The sequence below is a fragment of the Triturus cristatus genome, chromosome 6 (genome assembly GCF_964204655.1).
Source record: "Triturus cristatus chromosome 6, aTriCri1.1, whole genome shotgun sequence".
NCBI classification, from domain to species: Eukaryota; Metazoa; Chordata; class Amphibia; order Caudata; family Salamandridae; genus Triturus; species Triturus cristatus.
Window position 1 is genome coordinate 1,925,105,892 of NC_140589.1, and position 17,625 is coordinate 1,925,123,516.

The 17,625-nt window shown below is 45.3% G+C and overlaps 1 pseudogene across 1 annotated transcript; it reads right to left on the reverse strand.

The window, feature by feature from the left end:
• Nucleotides 1-42: 42 nt before the first annotated feature.
• Nucleotides 43-17,167, reverse strand: LOC146822495 (uncharacterized; annotated as a pseudogene). The gene is made up of 2 exons (XR_014962426.1): nt 17,096-17,167; nt 43-3,416 (listed from the first exon to the last, which is right to left on the reverse strand). The product of XR_014962426.1 is annotated as an uncharacterized LOC146822495 (transcript).
• Nucleotides 17,168-17,625: the final 458 nt, after the last annotated feature.

Genomic DNA, 17,625 nt, shown 5'->3' on the forward strand with positions numbered 1-17,625 from the left:
CAATAACGAACTGGAAAAAGAAACAAGAAAAAAACAGACTGCAATATTTGATTGTTTATTGATGTAAAGCACACACTCCTTCTTTACTGTTTATATTCTTTGGAATGATAGTGGTCTGGACGGTGGGCCACAGGAAGTTGAGCGTCCTTATTTAGATAATTATTTCTGGGCTTTCATAGAAACACTCACCAGTGCATACCAGGTCTTGACCCTCATCGTTTGTTTGTTATTGAATATATATTATATATAGGGCTCCCGGTTTTATGGTATTTAATTTTTGTCATTTCCGTCTGTATTTATCCATATTTATTTTTTCCTAATTTTACCTGTATTTATCCACATTAATTTTAGGTTTTGTGAAAAAAATGAAGCTGAAATGTGTATATTTCTGCCTTTATTTAACCAGTTAATGTGCACTCGTGCCTGAACGCCTAACAGGTTTCCATGATATATACGCACTCAGATGGTAAAATATGGACTTGTAAGAAAATATGTAAATGTTTGTATCAAGGTTGTGCAAATCAACTGCTGTTTAAGTCTCTTTATTAAAATCCCTAATTTTTTTTTAATCCCCTTACCTGTCAATCCACACAGCTATTGTCCTGGCAGTCATGATTGACAGAGTATAGTATCACTCAAAAACAACCCTATTTCTGTTTTTATCCACATTTAAAAATAAATACAGGCAGGAAAATAAATGGATTTCTGTCTGTATTTATCTGTAAAAATCAGTAAAAACGGAAAACTGGGAGCCTTAATTATATATATGACTTTATACTAACCTGCAAAATACATATACATTTTTTGTAGTAAAGGCATATGCCTGGTAAAGTTATGCATGGCAAAGACATGCAATGTAAAAGCATAAGCATTGCTAAGGATGCGTTGTAAAGGCATGCTTTGTAATAGCATGCGTGGATCCATCATACAACCCTTTGCCACATTCAGTATATTCCTAAGGAGTCCCACTAGTACTGCCTTTCTTTATGTTGTATTAGCTTTGCCTTTGTGAAGGATGCGCTGGCGCATTGAGTGCAGTGATATGCATTCTCCACTGTCATGACTTTCTCCTCTCTTTTGACTTACTGTTATTGTATTATATATGTGCAGCCAATAAATTGTCACATTCAGTACCTTTATATGGTTTCTCCCAGGGGTGGGCTTTTTGATGTTGTGTTAGGTCTTTTTTGACAAATGCCTGGACACATTTGTTGTGATATGCCTTCTTTGTGTCATGAATTTCTTCCCTGTGTGGACTTTGATGGTACATTAGCGGTGCCTTTCTAATAACATTCTTTATTGAATTCAGTGTAGTCATATAATTTCTATCCATTGTGAACTTTATGATGTTGTGTTAGGTTGCTTTTCAACAAATGTGTTGTCACAGTAAGCGCATTGATATCTCCCGTGTGGACTTTCTGATGGAAATTTGGCTGTACCCTTCTAATAAATGCCTTGTCACTTTCTGTGCATTCATACAGATGTTACTCAATAGGGACTTTCTGATGCTGTTTTAACTCTCCATTGCTCATAAATGCTGTACCACATTCAGTGAAGTCTTCAGTGTGGACCTTTGATGTTGCGTTAGCTCTCTATTTCTTATGAATGCATTGCCACGTTCAATAGTTTTTCTCCTGTGGGAATATTGTGATGTCATATTACATTTTGTTCTGCAATATATCCCTTGGTGCATTCAGTACATTAATATGGTTTCTCCTTAGTGTAGACTTGTTGATACTGCATTAGGTTATTCCTCCTGCAGAAGACTGTATTATATTTTGCACATACATAGGATTTCTCTCCATGTGGATTTTCTGATGTCGCTTCAGTTTTCCATTCGTTATCAATGCTTTGTGACATTCAATACATTGATATGTTTTCTCCGCCGTGTGAAATTTCTGATGTTGCATTAAATGTTGCTTTGTGACAAATCCCTTGTCACGTTCTGTACATTCATATGGTTTCTCTCCTGTGTGAATTTTCTGATGTCGTTTTAAACGTCGCCTTGTAATAAATGCCTTGTCACATTCTGTACGTAATTAAGGTTTCTCCCCAGTGTGGATTTCCTGATGTTTTTTCAGCTCTGCTTTTCTTTTAAATGCTTTGTCACATTCTGTGCATTCATATGGTTTCTCCCCAGGGTGGATTTTCTGATGTATTTTTAAACTTTTATTTTCAATAAATACCTTGTCACATTCAGTACATTCATATGATTTCTCCCATGTGTGGACTTTTTGATGTTGCACTAGGTGTGACTTTCTAATAAATGCCTTCTCACAATCAGTACAGTTGAATGGTCTCTCCCCAGTGTGAATTTTCAGATGGTGTGTTAAATTTTGCTTTGCAATAAATGTTTTGTCACATTCAGTACATTCATAGGATAAGGATTTCTCTCCTGTGTGGACTTTCAGATGTTGTGTTAGTCGTGACTTTCTAAAAAATGCCTTCCCACATTCAGTGCAGCTGAATGGCCTCTCTCCAGTGTGGACTGTTTGATGTGCCTTCAGATCTCCATTCCTTCTAAATGCTTGGCCACATTCTGTACATTGATATGGTCTCTCCCCAGTGTGGACTGTTTGATGTTGTTTTAGTGCTCCATTTCTTATAAATGCTTTGTCACATTCTGTACATTGATATGGTCTCTCTCCAGTGTGGATTTTTTGATGTTGTTTCAGCTGTAGATTTGTTATAAATGCTTTGTCACATTCTGCACATTGATATGGTTTCTCTCCAGTGTGGACTTTTTGATGTTGCTTCAGCTGTCCATTTCTTAAAAATGCTTTGTAACATTCTGTACATTGATATGGTCTCTCCCCAGTGTGAACTTTCTGATGGTTTGTTAGATCTTCGTGGTTGAAAAATGCCTTGTCACATTCTGAACATTCATAGGGTTTCTCCCCGGTGTGGATTTTCTGATGTCGTGTTAGATATGACTTTATAACAAATGCCTTCTCACATTTATTGCAGTTGAAGGGTCTCTCTCCAGTGTGGACTTTTTGATGTCGCTTCAGGTCTACATTTCTTGTAAATGCTTTGTCACATTCTGTACATTGATATGGTTTCTCCCCAGTGTGGAGTTTCAGATGTTGCATTAGGTGTCGAATGGTAATAAATGCTTTGTCGCATTCTGTACATTCATACGGTTTCTCCCCAGTGTGGATTTGTTGATGCAGCTTTATGTTCTTCTTCCCATGGAACACTTTATTACATTCTGCACATTTATATGGTCTCTCCTCTACATGGACACTCTTATGCTGCATTAGGTCTTTCATTGCAAAGAGCACTTTTCCAGTTAGTTCATCAATATGGTTTTTCTCCAGTATGAAGTTTCTGATGTCGCACTTGCTCTTTCTCTGCCTAATAAATGTGGTGCCACATTCTAGATATTCATACGGTTTCTCGCCTGTGTTTTCTTGCTGATATCAGGTTAGCACTTCCTTCATAATGAGTATCTCATTAGACTTGCGTCACTATGTCAGTGTTTTATGTCTTCAAAGTATATCTGCTGATGCCTAAGAGCCAAGTACAGACCTCATTAGGCAGTTTGGGTTTACGGCTGTAGGAAAAGACTTTGGCGAGTCATTAGCCTTCAAGGGTAGAGATTTAGTGGCATACTGTTTTTACATCACTTTCTACACCAGTGATGTTTAATGCATTTACCTTTTAATTTATTACTGCATTTATTTCACCTGTTAGATTAAGAAAAAGACACAGTGAATACGCTGAAATGCAAAGTCAATCACAAAAGTCGAATGGCATTTAATGAGACATTTAATTGTCCACATAGACAAGAGCACTGAAGAAATTCTAGATTTAATTTTCAATGGAAAATTGTAATAGGCAGAGTAAGGGCATACAACTCTTCTGTGATCTTCTTTTTTCAAGGAGTGTGGACTCAAGGAGTAAACAAGGCACGAGAGAAGGTTCCTTGTTCAGTGAGTGAGACCCTCTTCCAATGACACACTACAATGTTAAATCCACAGCGACAAATGTCTACCTTCTTATCCAGGGAATGCTTCCTATTATCAAACGGCCTAACAAATAATACAAGAGGAAGCCTTTTCCAGAGAATGGACCATGCAACACAGAGCAATACAATAACAGCGGGATACATAAGAAACTGCTGCATGAGTCTGTAGGGAACTGGACTCTGTTGCAGTACCCCTCTCTCCCTTTAGCCTGGTATCTGGTACAACTTTGACTGAAAGTGTACTGGGTTCCTGCTAACCGGGTCCCTAGTACCAGTGTTCTTTCCCTAAAATGCACCACTCTCCACAAGTGGCACCCTTATAGGATCCCAGTAAGCCCCTAGTAAGGGGTACCTCTGGTATCTAGGGCCTTGGAACTAAAGAGGGACCTTAACTGCTGCCGCCCAAATTGTGCCACCATAAGGTGCCCCTCACTAAGCTACTGAAAACTGTCATTGCAGCCTGCATGTTTTGGTGCAGAGAAAAATTAAGAGTTATCAAGGTACCCACCCCTGTGTGCCATGCAAGGATAACACTGCATGTGGTATAGGTATGTCACCCTTACAGCAGACCTTAAAGGCCTAAGGCAGGGTGCACAATACCCCACGTGCGGGCATATCTGTGTGAGTGGATGGGCCCTTGGGGTATCTAATCAGAACTTTCGATATTACAAGTGCACAGGGTAGCCATAACGAGTACATGGGCCGGACACTTGTGATTACGAGCTCCCCAGCTACATGGTGGCTTTACTGTACCCCAAGGTGTTTAGTATCAAACATCTCATCTTAATAAATCCACACTGATGCCAGTGGTGGGTTTATTAAGCAATGCACCAAGAGGGCACCTCAGAGGTGCCACCTGAACACCTATCAACTACAAGTGTGTTGACTGGTCTCGACCAGTGAGGCACCAAAGACAGGTTTCTGACTATCAGGTTCGTGAGTGGCCAAGCTGTCTTGATTTTTCCCATGCAAGCGGTTTGTACATGACCGCAAGGAGCATTTTTGAGCTCCAAGCCAGGCTGACCTAACCACTCTGCACCTGAGCCACCCAGCCCAGATCCCGAAAAACCGGCTGTGCTCCCTTGCTTCAAAACCCCTTGCAACCCAAGTTTCTATCTGGGAGCTCTCTGACTTGTGCCCAAGTCCCCTTGTGCAGCCTCTTTTTGGGTGGCTTGTAGTACTTTGGACCTTGGCCCACTACAACTCAGAACGCAGAAGGTGAACCCCTGAAACCAACTGTGCCTCCCTTTATGCATCACTGACTTTTTCTTCCATAGATTGCATTGTGCGTAAAGGCGCACAACTTTAAAAGCTTTACTTGTACAAATTGCTATTGAAAACAGTACTCACCTTTGAAGTTCTTTGTTTTGAAACATATAAAAAACAAGCTTTGGCATAGCCAATAGGTCTCGCCTTTGGGACCTTATAAGTGTTTAGGAAGAGCTATTGGCTTTGCAAATGTTTTTAAGCTATGTTGTAGAGCAGTGTGGCTACTGTGTAGTATGTTGAAAAGGTATAATATAAAAGTGTTATAAGCATTTTTGTTACCTTCAATATAACCAAGAAGACATTATGTACAACTGAACGACCCTATTAAAGAAAGAATATAAAAATGTCTTCTAGTTTTTTTTGTCCTTGCAGTGCTGGCAACTTCTTGCCTGTTCCAATACTCGTTCTAGTTTTTTTTTAATATAGGAGGGGGTTAGAGGTTGGGAAATAGTACCTGCCCCAAACCTTCAACAGCGTTTGCTGAATCAAGTGGTGTTCAGGGTTCGCTGCTGCTCAGAGGCTATCGGAGACCTTGTCCTTGCAAACAAACAAAACAAAGTGGGCTGCTGCAACTTCAACAAAAGGACATGCCATTTTTTTTAATGGAACAAAAGTAACAATGCACTGCCCTGGGTCTCGGTGGTGCACAACTGGAATGGAGCCCACCAGGGCTTTAAGTGGGCCGTTCTAAAAAGCCGGTGCTGAGATGGGTAGCTATCGAACTCTCCATTTCTGCCCTCACCCTCAGGGTGAAAATAAAAAGCTTGACTCTGGAGCAGTGCCACCATTCCCTGCCTTTGATGCAATTTCAAAGTGAATCTTTATAGTTCTTTCAAAGTCTCATCATTTCCAAACTGAAGCATTTTCAATATTATATACAACAAAGCCATAGTTGTTGCTTAATCATCTTATGCAACTAACACCACTGACAAAGCTAATAGTCCTGGTTTGTAGGTATGATGTTGCTTGCTGTATTATATATCTGGATGCAATGACTAAAACAGCAAAATACCAGTTAGGTGGCACACATTGCCAAGCACAATTGTTTTTAGCGTAGGTGTTTTTAAGCCACACCCTAAATTTTACCCCTTTGAGAGACTCCCCACTTTTGTCATCTCACTTAAAGCTGATGCACCAGATAAGAGTAATATGTCGTAAGAGAGAACAAAATAAGTAACACAGCATCCTGGATAAGCAAACACCAACAGCGAATGCAAGTTTAGTTAAAGGATGTGATATATAAGCAGGGTCGACATGGTATGCTTTAATGTTTTTTTCCTCTACTGTTCAGAAATAGATCAGTGCATTTTGCATGAAGAGTTAAGGACATCAATCAGTCAGGGGTTTGTAAAGCGCACTACTCACCCGTGAGGGTCTCAAGGCGTTGGGGGGGGGGGGGGGGTTGGGGGCTCTGGATCAGTCGAAGAGCCAGGTCTTCAGATCCTTCCTGAAGGTGTGCAGGGTTTGCGAACATCTGATGTTGACGGGGAGCTCGTTCCAGGTCTTGGCTGCAATGTAGGAGAAAGCTCTGACACCTGTTCTGCTCCTGTGAATGCGGGGGACCTCTGCGAGGTCGCAGGAGTGGAAATTCCCCTTGGGTGCGTGGAAGGAGAGTCTATTGTTGAGGTACTTGGGTCCGATGCTATTGAGGGATTTGTAAGCGTGGGTGAGGAGTTTGAAGGTGACCCTCTTCTCAACTGGGAGCCAGTGGAGCTGAATAGAGGGCCCGAAAGAGACCCGTTTCAATGTCTGTTTTAAAATACCACCGGGTCTGAGACCCGGAGCGACCCGGCCCACTTAAAGTCCTGTGGTGCATCATTCCAACGGAGTGGCTTCCATCTGTTTAAAACAGGGTGCAACTGAGTTCTGCCTGAAGGCAGTGCGAGTGCCTGTCAGGGGCAAAAAGATGCTCAGAACACGTGCTCATCCAATCCTTGGCCTCTTTAGAAAGCGCACAGGGCAATGGTCACGTATACAAGTTGCAGTTGCACTTCTATGCAAATGTGTGGGTATGGTGGCACTCTAAGCAAATTTTTGTGTATATGGTTAAGCCACGCCCTTAATAATATAGGCCCTGTCTGTTTCAGAGATTCCCCCCCACACTTTCTGCATCCCACTTAAACCCCTGGCGACCTGGATTGCCCATGTTTGCAGTAGTGCAATGTGTTTGCGACCCAGTGGGGTTCTTTAAGAAGGACAGGGCAGGAGGAGCGTGGACTCCGGGCAGGAGGCTCGTGTGCACAGAAGGGACACATATTGGCTCTGCGGCACACTCACTTCACAGTTCGACATGTTCTCCGGAGCAACCAGGTGAGGGAGAGAGAGGGTCACACGGGGAGCAGCCGTTACCGCCTCCGGCCCATAATACACCAGCCCCCCGAACCCTCCCCAAACACACACACGCACACACATAGTGGGGGCATTGCTTCGTATGTAGGGGAAGCAGGGGGGTAGCTCCCATTAGTGCAGCAGGTTCAATGGCACCCGGGTCTACAGACCTGTGGGGCACATATAAATAATTTTGTAACAGCAGTGAAAGGAACCACCTTCCTTGCTAGCACCAGGGCTCGGAACACACACACACGCACCCCAACCCACCCAGCCCTCATACACTTCCAGGGTACCGTGGAAAGCCCAGTCTGGCCAGGTTACAAAGATTTATACAGAAAGGCAGTCCTCCCGCTGGGGTGCAGGGACATAAAAATGTGTACCTCGCAACTGTTGATGGGCAGCAACACACCACCAGTTGTGTCATGGCCTGGTCATGAGTATGAAGACTCCTGTGATAAAAAGGCATCACCATCTTTGTACTCCTAATTTCAACACAATCTACCACTGGTGGCGAGGAATAGCCAGAATCATGGTGAGCATTCGTCAGGGAATTCGAGACATAGGTCTGAAGCACAGAAAAACATACCGGTTAAGTGAGAATGACAAAATGAGGAGCAGGGTATCGAACACGTTCTGTGCAAGGGACTATCGACCCTACAGCTTACCCTGTCCTTGCATAACACCATGGTTACTAAATAACTTTGTTGACGTACCCCTCTGCCTCCACTTCACATTCTCTTCTGCGTGGCTTGCCTTGGCTCACCTCTCTTCTGCCTTGTATTATTCGCTTCTCACCAGTTTTAACACTTGTTTGCAATGCTCTGCTTCTTTCAGCTATGTTGGCGCTATCCTAGTCCTATACAGAAGATGCCAAACTGGACATTGTTACTAGCTGCTGTTACGACCTCTAATTTTTTTCCTCTGTGTGCGGCAGTGTGAGGTCTCTGTGCGCTCCAGCCACGGCAATGTGCGCCAAGAACCCGACCACATGTGTGGGTGCAGCGACAGGGGTTCTTACTCTGGAGTTCCTGCTTGATTGTGTAGATATATGACCTAGGTACTAGAACGGAGGAGGCCTGTTTGATGGGGCAGGCAGGGTCGGACTGGGCACCCAAAGTAGCGCTGGCAATTTTTCCGCACTGGCTCCCACCCACCAGAGGGGAAGTGGGGGGGGGGCAAGTGTCAAGCACTATTGCTTAAACCTGGTCCCCAGCATTGTTTTTTTTGTTATTGAGGGCCCATATTGTAACATCACTGCAAAACTGCCCCCAGTAACACAACTGCCCCCCCTGCTCCAAAACTGACCCCAGCCTGCCAGGCAAACACCTGATGCCTGCTAAGGCCAGTCCAGCCAGGGGGGTGGCCTTCGTATTGGTGACTGGCGTACAATGGTTGTGTCATGTTCGAAATGAGAAAGTGCAGTGCAGAGCATCTGCAACCACAACAAAGCTACACTAATATATATATTAGCAAAACGGGGCAACCGGCCTCATTCCACAGTGCCAGTGAACCTCTTCTTTCCTAACTAACTACACAGCGGCGTCTCAGAGACATCTTAAGGACTTTGAGCGCCCTCGGCCAAACGTATTTTGGGAGCCTCTGTGCGGATCAGCTTTGAATTTATAATCCAGTTTCAGTGTTCTCGTGTCCTTTTGGCCAGATCACAAACAGTGCACAGACACACTGGTTCAAATTCAAATGTGTTTATAGTTAATAATCAGGGATATGGATGTATTTTTCCAATATTGTAACACAGTAGAAACCCACTAATACTACTGCAAATAATCACTGTGACATCCTCCCATTTCTCATATCCGAGATCCTGTTTAAATCTAAAATAAACATTTTTTATGGATGCTGCAGGAAACAAAACCACATTTGTCAAAAAAAATTTATAATACAATCTCACACATTACCCAGATTAAAAATAAATGAAAGGAGAATGCTATTTGCAATAATCGGTTTAAGAATTATTCAAGATCATCAGGGCAAGACTCTGCAGAACAGATCTGGCTCTACCAAGACGGGGGTTACTCCACTCTTTAAAACTGATAATCATAGTTCACTTATCCGCTCTGAAGATTGTTTCTTGGATACGCAGGGGGGGAATGTACATAGAAGTCCACCATGTGTGCATTCAGAGTCACTAAAATATGTTAGTGATTCTGAAAGCACACGTGGTGATGCGCGGCCGTGCATGTTACTGGGAACACTGGTTACGACAATGTGATGGGCGCAGTGCACTCGTGTGATCTTGTATAAACCAATGGAGGTGTACAAGGCGGGGGTGCGCGCGAGGCAGAGCATTATTTATTGAAGCCTGGGCACACAGTGATTATGTGCAGTTGAAAATAGAATGACCAGGCGTGGTGCCAGAAACACGCGGTCTTAACATGGCACGGCACCCAAGCCCTTAAAATCCAGTCAGGTAAGATCAAAGGGGCGCAGCCCAGACTTGGAAAAATATTTCCAGTCATGTGGGTATACATGTTTCTCTTCTACTGGAACGGGGATGAGGGGCATATTTTGTCTACAACTAAACCTTTAACCAGGCCTCCAGCAAGCTTGTCCAATCAATGGAGCTCGGTGCCTGACCCGCAGCCACCGCTTTCACTTTGAGGACTGTGACCCCTGTTCAAAGAAAGGGAGGGAGACTTTAAATAAGCATTTACAATGGAATAGGACTCGCATTTACGCGACACCTATTGCATTGCAAACGGTCGGGCGGGAGCAGGGGGCATAAAGGCACGAACAACAGGAGTGCTGGGAGGGGCGAGAAGGCACGGACTGCGGGAGGCGGGGAGAAAATTGAACTGGAAGTAAAGGGGCCAGTAGCCATGTAAGGTTACAAATGACAGCATGGCCGTCATAGGGAGGTACTAACAGGCCTATAAACCAATGGAAGGCAGCATTTAGTAAATGACACAAGCCAATGAAAAAGATGGGTGGGGAGTGGGTGTGGCTTCTCTCCCATACTCAACTACCCCAGATCAATCCCAGAGCAGCACTTGCACTCTGGCTCAGGGCTCGACCTAAGAAGGGTTATTTTTCTAAATTGGTCTACAATTTATTCTTTGAGTGTGTCCCTCATTTATGCCTTAGTAGGACCCTGTACTTAGTAGTACAAGGTACTACTATGTACAACAAATGCTTAGTAGTACCCTGTGATACGCCCAACTGCTCACTCACATTCCACAAAAAAGAACATTAGTATTATCTACTTTAGCCTCTGTAAACCAATTGGGGATCCACTGGAATCTCTGCACAGTGTACTTCTTGTTAGTACACTATATAGAAAGCCAGCTTCCTAGAGAGACCTTCATACTATCACGGAGCCAATATTAAACAACCCAGCCTGGATTATCAATACCCCTGAGCGGCGTGTGTTCTATTTTGACAACACCCCTTTTTTGAATAAGAAAAAAGAGATTTTGTAAATTCCTCCAACAGGCTATTTGGCTTTGGCTAAATTTGATTTTTCCATTGCCAGAGTTATTACTTTCTTACTTTTTCTTTCTGATCACTGTGCACATGAGCACTACTACATTTACTTTACTTTTCACTCTATTTGGAGCAACCAATAAGGAGTAAATTGGATGAGTTCCTTTGGTTAATATAATGTTTATTCTTATGATATATAAAATTTAATGTGACTGTTCAACTCAGTATTGTGACATCTTTATTGTTTGATATTTGCTCGCCCACATTGCAAATTAAATGTTGCATCTTTGATCGCGTACCAGTGGAACCTTACTGTTTTACATCCCATAAGCAATCCAGGTCCTAAGGGTTCTTCTGGGTTACCCCTGTAATTTGTAACAAAACCCTGTATCAGTGGGGCAGTTATTTTTCAATCTTTCTGAAGTCGCGCCTCTCGACTGACCCTTGACTGCGGTTAGTGTTTGAACAGTTTATGAATCTGTGCTAAATTCACAGTGGGTCTATGTGCTATGGAAAACAGGGACACACCAGAGGTAACCCGAGCTGGGCAGGCTTTGGTGTTAACTCAAGCACGGTGAGTCTGGGCGCTGTCTCTCACAGAGCGACAACAGGAAAATCCAGAGCACAACAAGTTAAGACCCCGAGCAGAGAGGGTGATGGTCCTATGTAGAGCAAAATGGATCTATGTGCTATTTGTAGCAGAGAGAGAACAGGAATATTAAAGGAACAATAAGTTAGGACCCAGAGCAGAACTTTGCACTATTTGCACATTTTGTGGCGTAGTGGGCAAAAGAACGATGGATTTAACCCAGATCTCTTGACTGGGGGAGAATGTCTGCATTGTCAGCATTCCGTCCATCATTTGTTTGTTGTAACGCTTTTCGCCCTAAGTGGGATGGGTATTCCCAGACGTGGGACCCTTGCTCACTACGCCACTGGAGTCAAGCTATCCTGGCTGATGACGGCTGATAGCCAGAAACCGGTCCTAGGATGCTTGATTCCAGTCCAGGGAAGTCATGGCTTGGCAGTTCGGGCTGGACTGTTTCCATGAGGCACAGGGTCAATACTGATTTGCATATGGCCATGTCTAAACTGGGGTGGCGTAGTGGGCAAAAGAACGATGGATTTAACCCAGATCTCTTGACTGGGGGAGAATGTCTGCATTGTCAGCATTCCGTCCATCATTTGTTTGTTGTAACGCTTTTCGCCCTAAGTGGGATGGGTATTCCCAGACGTGGGACCCTTGCTCACTACGCCACTGGAGTCAAGCTATCCTGGCTGATGACGGCTGATAGCCAGAAACCGGTCCTAGGATGCTTGATTCTGGTCCAGGGAAGACATGGCTTGGCAGTTCGGGCTGGACTGTTCCCATGAGGCACAGGGTCAAGACTGATTTGCATATGGCCATGTCTAAACTGGGGTGGCGTAGTGGGCAAAAGAACGATGGATTTAACCCAGATCTCTTGACTGGGGGAGAATGTCTGCATTGTCAGCATTCCGTCCATCATTTGTTTGTTGTAACGCTTTTCGCCCTAAGTGGGATGGGTATTCCCAGACGTGGGACCCTTGCTCACTACGCCACTGGAGTCAAGCTATCCTGGCTGATGACGGCTGATAGCCAGAAACCGGTCCTAGGATGCTTGATTCCGGTCCAGGGAAGACATGGCTTGGCAGTTCGGGCTGGACTGTTCCCATGAGGCACAGGGTCAAGACTGATTTGCATATGGCCATGTCTAAACTGGGGTGGCGTAGTGGGCAAAAGAACGATGGATTTAACCCAGATCTCTTGACTGGGGGAGAATGTCTGCATTGTCAGCATTCCGTCCATCATTTGTTTGTTGTAACGCTTTTCGCCCTAAGTGGGATGGGTATTCCCAGACGTGGGACCCTTGCTCACTACGCCACTGGAGTCAAGCTATCCTGGCTGATGACGGCTGATAGCCAGAAACCGGTCCTAGGATGCTTGATTCCGGTCCTGGGAAGACATGGCTTGGCAGTTCGGGCTGGACTTTTCCCATGAGGCACAGGGTTAAGACTGATTTGCATATGGCCATGTCTAAACTGGGGTGGCGTAGTGGGCAAAAGAACGATGGATTTAACCCAGATCTCTTGACTGGGGGAGAATGTCTGCATTGTCAGCATTCCGTCCATCATTTGTTTGTTGTAACGTCTCTCACAGAGCGACAACAGGAAAATCCAGAGCACAACAAGTTAAGACCCCGAGCAGAGAGGGTGATGGTCCTATGTAGAGCAAAATGGATCTATGTGCTATTTGTAGCAGAGAGAGAACAGGAATATTAAAGGAACAATAAGTTAGGACCCAGAGCAGAACTTTGCACTATTTGCACATTTTCTCTGGCAACAGTTATTAATTTAATGAAGCCTGTAAACCAACCTGCCTTTTAATCGGTACTCCTCATTTGTATTACTTTGTACTGTGGGCACTGTCTGTCCCCGTTCCGCAGCGGCTTGTTCCGTTTGCACGGAGGGACTCGTGGACTCTTTTTTCAACTTCTGCTTTTACTGGCTGGGTCAGCGGTCTAGTGGTCCCACGCTTTCTCTCCTCCTGCCTACTTAAAGCAGGAAGGGGCACGGACGCGAGCAGCGGCGCGCCAAAGGCAAGCACGTCTGCGCCCGTCCGTGCCAGACCGCCGCCAGCTGCCAGGACCCATGCCCATTTTATCTAAGCTTTGATAGGGAAAGAAACCTAAGCTTGGTCCACTTTAACTATGGCCAAACGGCGCTACTCCAGTCAAGAGCTAAAACCACTAAATATACCTCCTATCACTTTTAAACCTAAAACACTATTAGATACTGAGGTGCATATTGTCTCTCCTGCTGCCTGCACCTAAATTAAACAAAACTAGGAAGCCCTTTGATACCTCTAAACAATTAAAAGGGCTCTATCTCAATGCCCGGTCGATCCCTAAGCATACATTGGAATTATGGAGTCTTCTGGATTCTGAAAAACCGGACATTTGTTTTATAACAGAAACATGGCTCCATGAGCCGGCTTCCCCTGATGTGGCTACCGCATTTCCATCTCAATACCACTTAACTAGACTAGATGGAGTTGTTAGTAGAGGAAAGGGGATAGCAGTGACCTCCAGAGACGAATTTGAAATTATTACGTTAGACTCTTGTATTACCGAAAAAGCAGAAATACTTATTTTTAAAATCGTAACTCAATCAACCGGAACATGGAGTGGGGCCCTAGTCTATAGAACCCCATGTCAAAAAACTAACTTTGTAAATCATCTACTTGAACTAATCGCCCACATGAATTAGCTGCAGATAACTTTATCCTCATTGGTGATTTTAATAACCATGCAGAGTTATTATGGGACCCCGACACCAATCAGCTGGTAATGAATCTGGAGACGTTGGGTCTGGTCCAAATGGTGGTGGGACCCACTCGTCAAGCTGGCCATACTTTGGAATTGTTATTTACAAATTCAGCTAAACTTAGAGTAGAGCAACCTTCACCCCTACTCTGGTCCGACAACACTTTATTAAAAGTTTGTATACCCATAGGTACCTTAAAACAATCGTCCTAATAATGATTTTACCTGGATCAGGCCATGGCTTAAGTCACTGAAGCAACAATCTCAGCTCACTTTAACCACCAGTCTGTTTCCCATACAGAGAACATAGACCACGTAGCAACAGCCTTTGAAGACGCAATTACACTGACCCTGAACAAAGTCGCACCATTGTCAAGGGTTAAGGTCAAGGCCAAAGCGTCGCTCTAGTTTACATCAGCATTAAAAATTGATAAATTGTCCAGCAGGACTGCTGAACGTCAATGGAGGAAAACAAAGACACAAGAGGATTGTATAAAATATAACCAGATTCATCACATCTATCTAAATAACATCAAACAGGCTAAAAAGATGCATCTGACTAACAGGGTCAACAATGCAGTAAATTCCAATAAAGAGCTCTATAAAATATTGAAGGAGTTTACCACTCCTCACGCGGACCAGCACATCTACAGCCCCAAGCAAGAATGGGTAGACACACTCTCCTCCTTCTTCGATTAAAAGGTCAAAGCTATATACAGGTTTTTCCCTCATCACGACATTAATAATGTAGACCCTCATCCAGCCATTAACAGGGATCCTACCTTGCCTTTATTATTGGAATTTAAAGCAGTTAATTGAGAAGAAGTCTCCTTAGCCCTAGCCAAGATCAAATCAGGTTCACCAGTAGACCCTCTCCCACCCCGTTCCTGCACAAACATAGCCCCTCTTCTTATAACTAAACTTATGGAGATATTCAACATGTCACTAGACCTGGCCCCGGTCCCTACTAGATAGAAAGCAGCACAAGTTAAGCCAATTCGAAAAAAAGCCCGCCTCAGACCCAAAGGTACCAGGCAACTACTGTCCTATATCACTGCTGCCATACTTTGGAAAGGTACTTGAGTCCTTGGTCAATAAACAGCTTACCGGCCATTTGGATAACCACAGACTTCTCGACCCATCGCAATCAGGGTTTAGGGCAGCACACAGTACCGAAACAGCAGTGGTAGAGGTTGTTGACAACATCAGGCTGGCCCTGGACAACAGGGAATCAGCCATGCTGGTCCTTTTGGATCTGTCAGCCGCATTCGACACCATCTCCCACAGCATTTTAGAACAACAGCTTTGGGAGATGGGAGTCAGGGGAAGGACCCTGTACTGGTTCAAGAACTATCTAATGAACCGTACAACCACAGTACAAATAGGTACTCTGGCCTCATGTAATTGGTCTGTAAGCATAGAAGTTCCTCAGGGCTCTATCCCGAGCCCTCTGCTTTTCAACCTCTATGTAACACCTTTGGCCAGGGTAATCAGGTCCTATGGCTTTGAGGCAGTGTCATACGCTGATGACACTCAGCTGTTAATCACGTTTCGTCCTGACCCTACAGACACAATGACCCGTTTTAAAAATGGTATGTCCCATATTAACAACTGGATGGCCAATAACAATTCTACAGCAGGAGCTGAGGCGAGTATTATGCATTTCTTTCCTCACATTTATTCAACAGCAAGTTCAAAGAAACAGAAAAACATGACATAGAACTACGACTCCCATGAACCTCGGGAGTAACCATGGCCACCAACAGTCCAATCATAAGAGGTAGTGAAGTCCATATACAGTTGCTGCAATCGTAGTCCCTCCTCTTTCTTCAGTGCTGGCCTGTCAGTTAAGTCCCTTCACTACTTTCCTGGTGGTTTGGGGATTTTGGCTTGGTGGGCTGCTTTGGCGGTTATATAGTAGTCTGTTGCCTGTATTGCCTTGCTCCGCTTTACCTGCGGTCTCCATTAGCGGGTGTCATTCCCAGGTTCTGCAGCGCGGTAGGCTTCGGCCTGAGCGCGTTATTTTTTGGATTCAGCGCGGGTGCGCTAGGTGGCGCTGTTTCGCGCCTTCACCGCATATTCTCGCTCCACAGTTGCGCTGCTGGTGGGGTAGCTGCGCTGAGGAATCAGAGCGGCCTCCCGCGCCTGGATTCCCTCTCCCCCTTGCCTAACACCGCCGCGGGCGGTAAGTTTAACGGGCTTAGCCCATTGGATATTTGCCGGTTCCCGGCTCCAGCTTGCTCTCGCCTGTGAGTGACAGCTTGTTTGGACACCGGCAAGGGGGTGGCCCCCCTTAACTAGATTGGGGCGTTTTTTCTGGGTGTCCTCGCCTCCTTTTCAACATGCACTCTCAGCGTGAACATGACTACACCCCTTCTTTATCCTCGGAGGAGATCTGCGCGCCTGGGAGAACCGACCTGCAGAGATGGACAGGCTCCTCTCTTCGGCCATTGCCCAGGCACTTGCCCCTTTGCAGGAAAGCGTTGACCGACTGTCCGCCCACGTTTTCAAGGGCACTGGAATACTGGGGGACGGGGGAGCCGGGGCTAGCGGTGTGCTTCCCGTTAACCCGCGCAAGGCACCTAAGCGTGACGCGCGGCACCTCGAGGGCTTCAGTCGTCTGGCGGAAGTCTTCCAGAACAGTGCGCACATGCTTCGTGATGCACCCTACCGGGGAAAGAGTTGTCCGGAGATACTGGCGACGATGGCGCCATGGATTTCGACCCCGAGAAGGGGTTACCCGAGATGGGGGAGGTGGAATGTGAAGATGATGGGGATTCCTCAGACGGGTTCCAGGAGCCCGACAGGTCATGGCGCCCTCAGTCTTCACAGGATCTCCTTGTGGCAACTGGCCAGGATAGTTGGCTTGTTATCTTCCTCGATTCAGGCCATCTTTCTGGGACCCCTGCACTACCGAGAACTTCAGAGGCTGAAAGCGTCCCATCTGCGGAGGGGTCTTACCTACTCTCAGTTAGTCTCTCTGACTCAGGAGGTCAGGACGGAACTCCAATGGTGGATCAAACATGGAGGCTTGGAATGGCAGAGCGATCTTTGGGTCGCAGCCGGATCTTGTGATAGAGTCGGACGCCAGTCGCCTGGGATGGGGAGCCAGATGCGGCTCGACCTCCGTGGGGGGCAAGTGGACGGAGGAGGAACTTTCCCTTTATATCAACTGTCTGGAGCTTCTGGCGGGCTCCTTTGCTATTCGGTCCTTCACGAGGGACAAGGTGTCTTGCTGTGTGCTCCTCCAGATGGACAACACGACAGCGG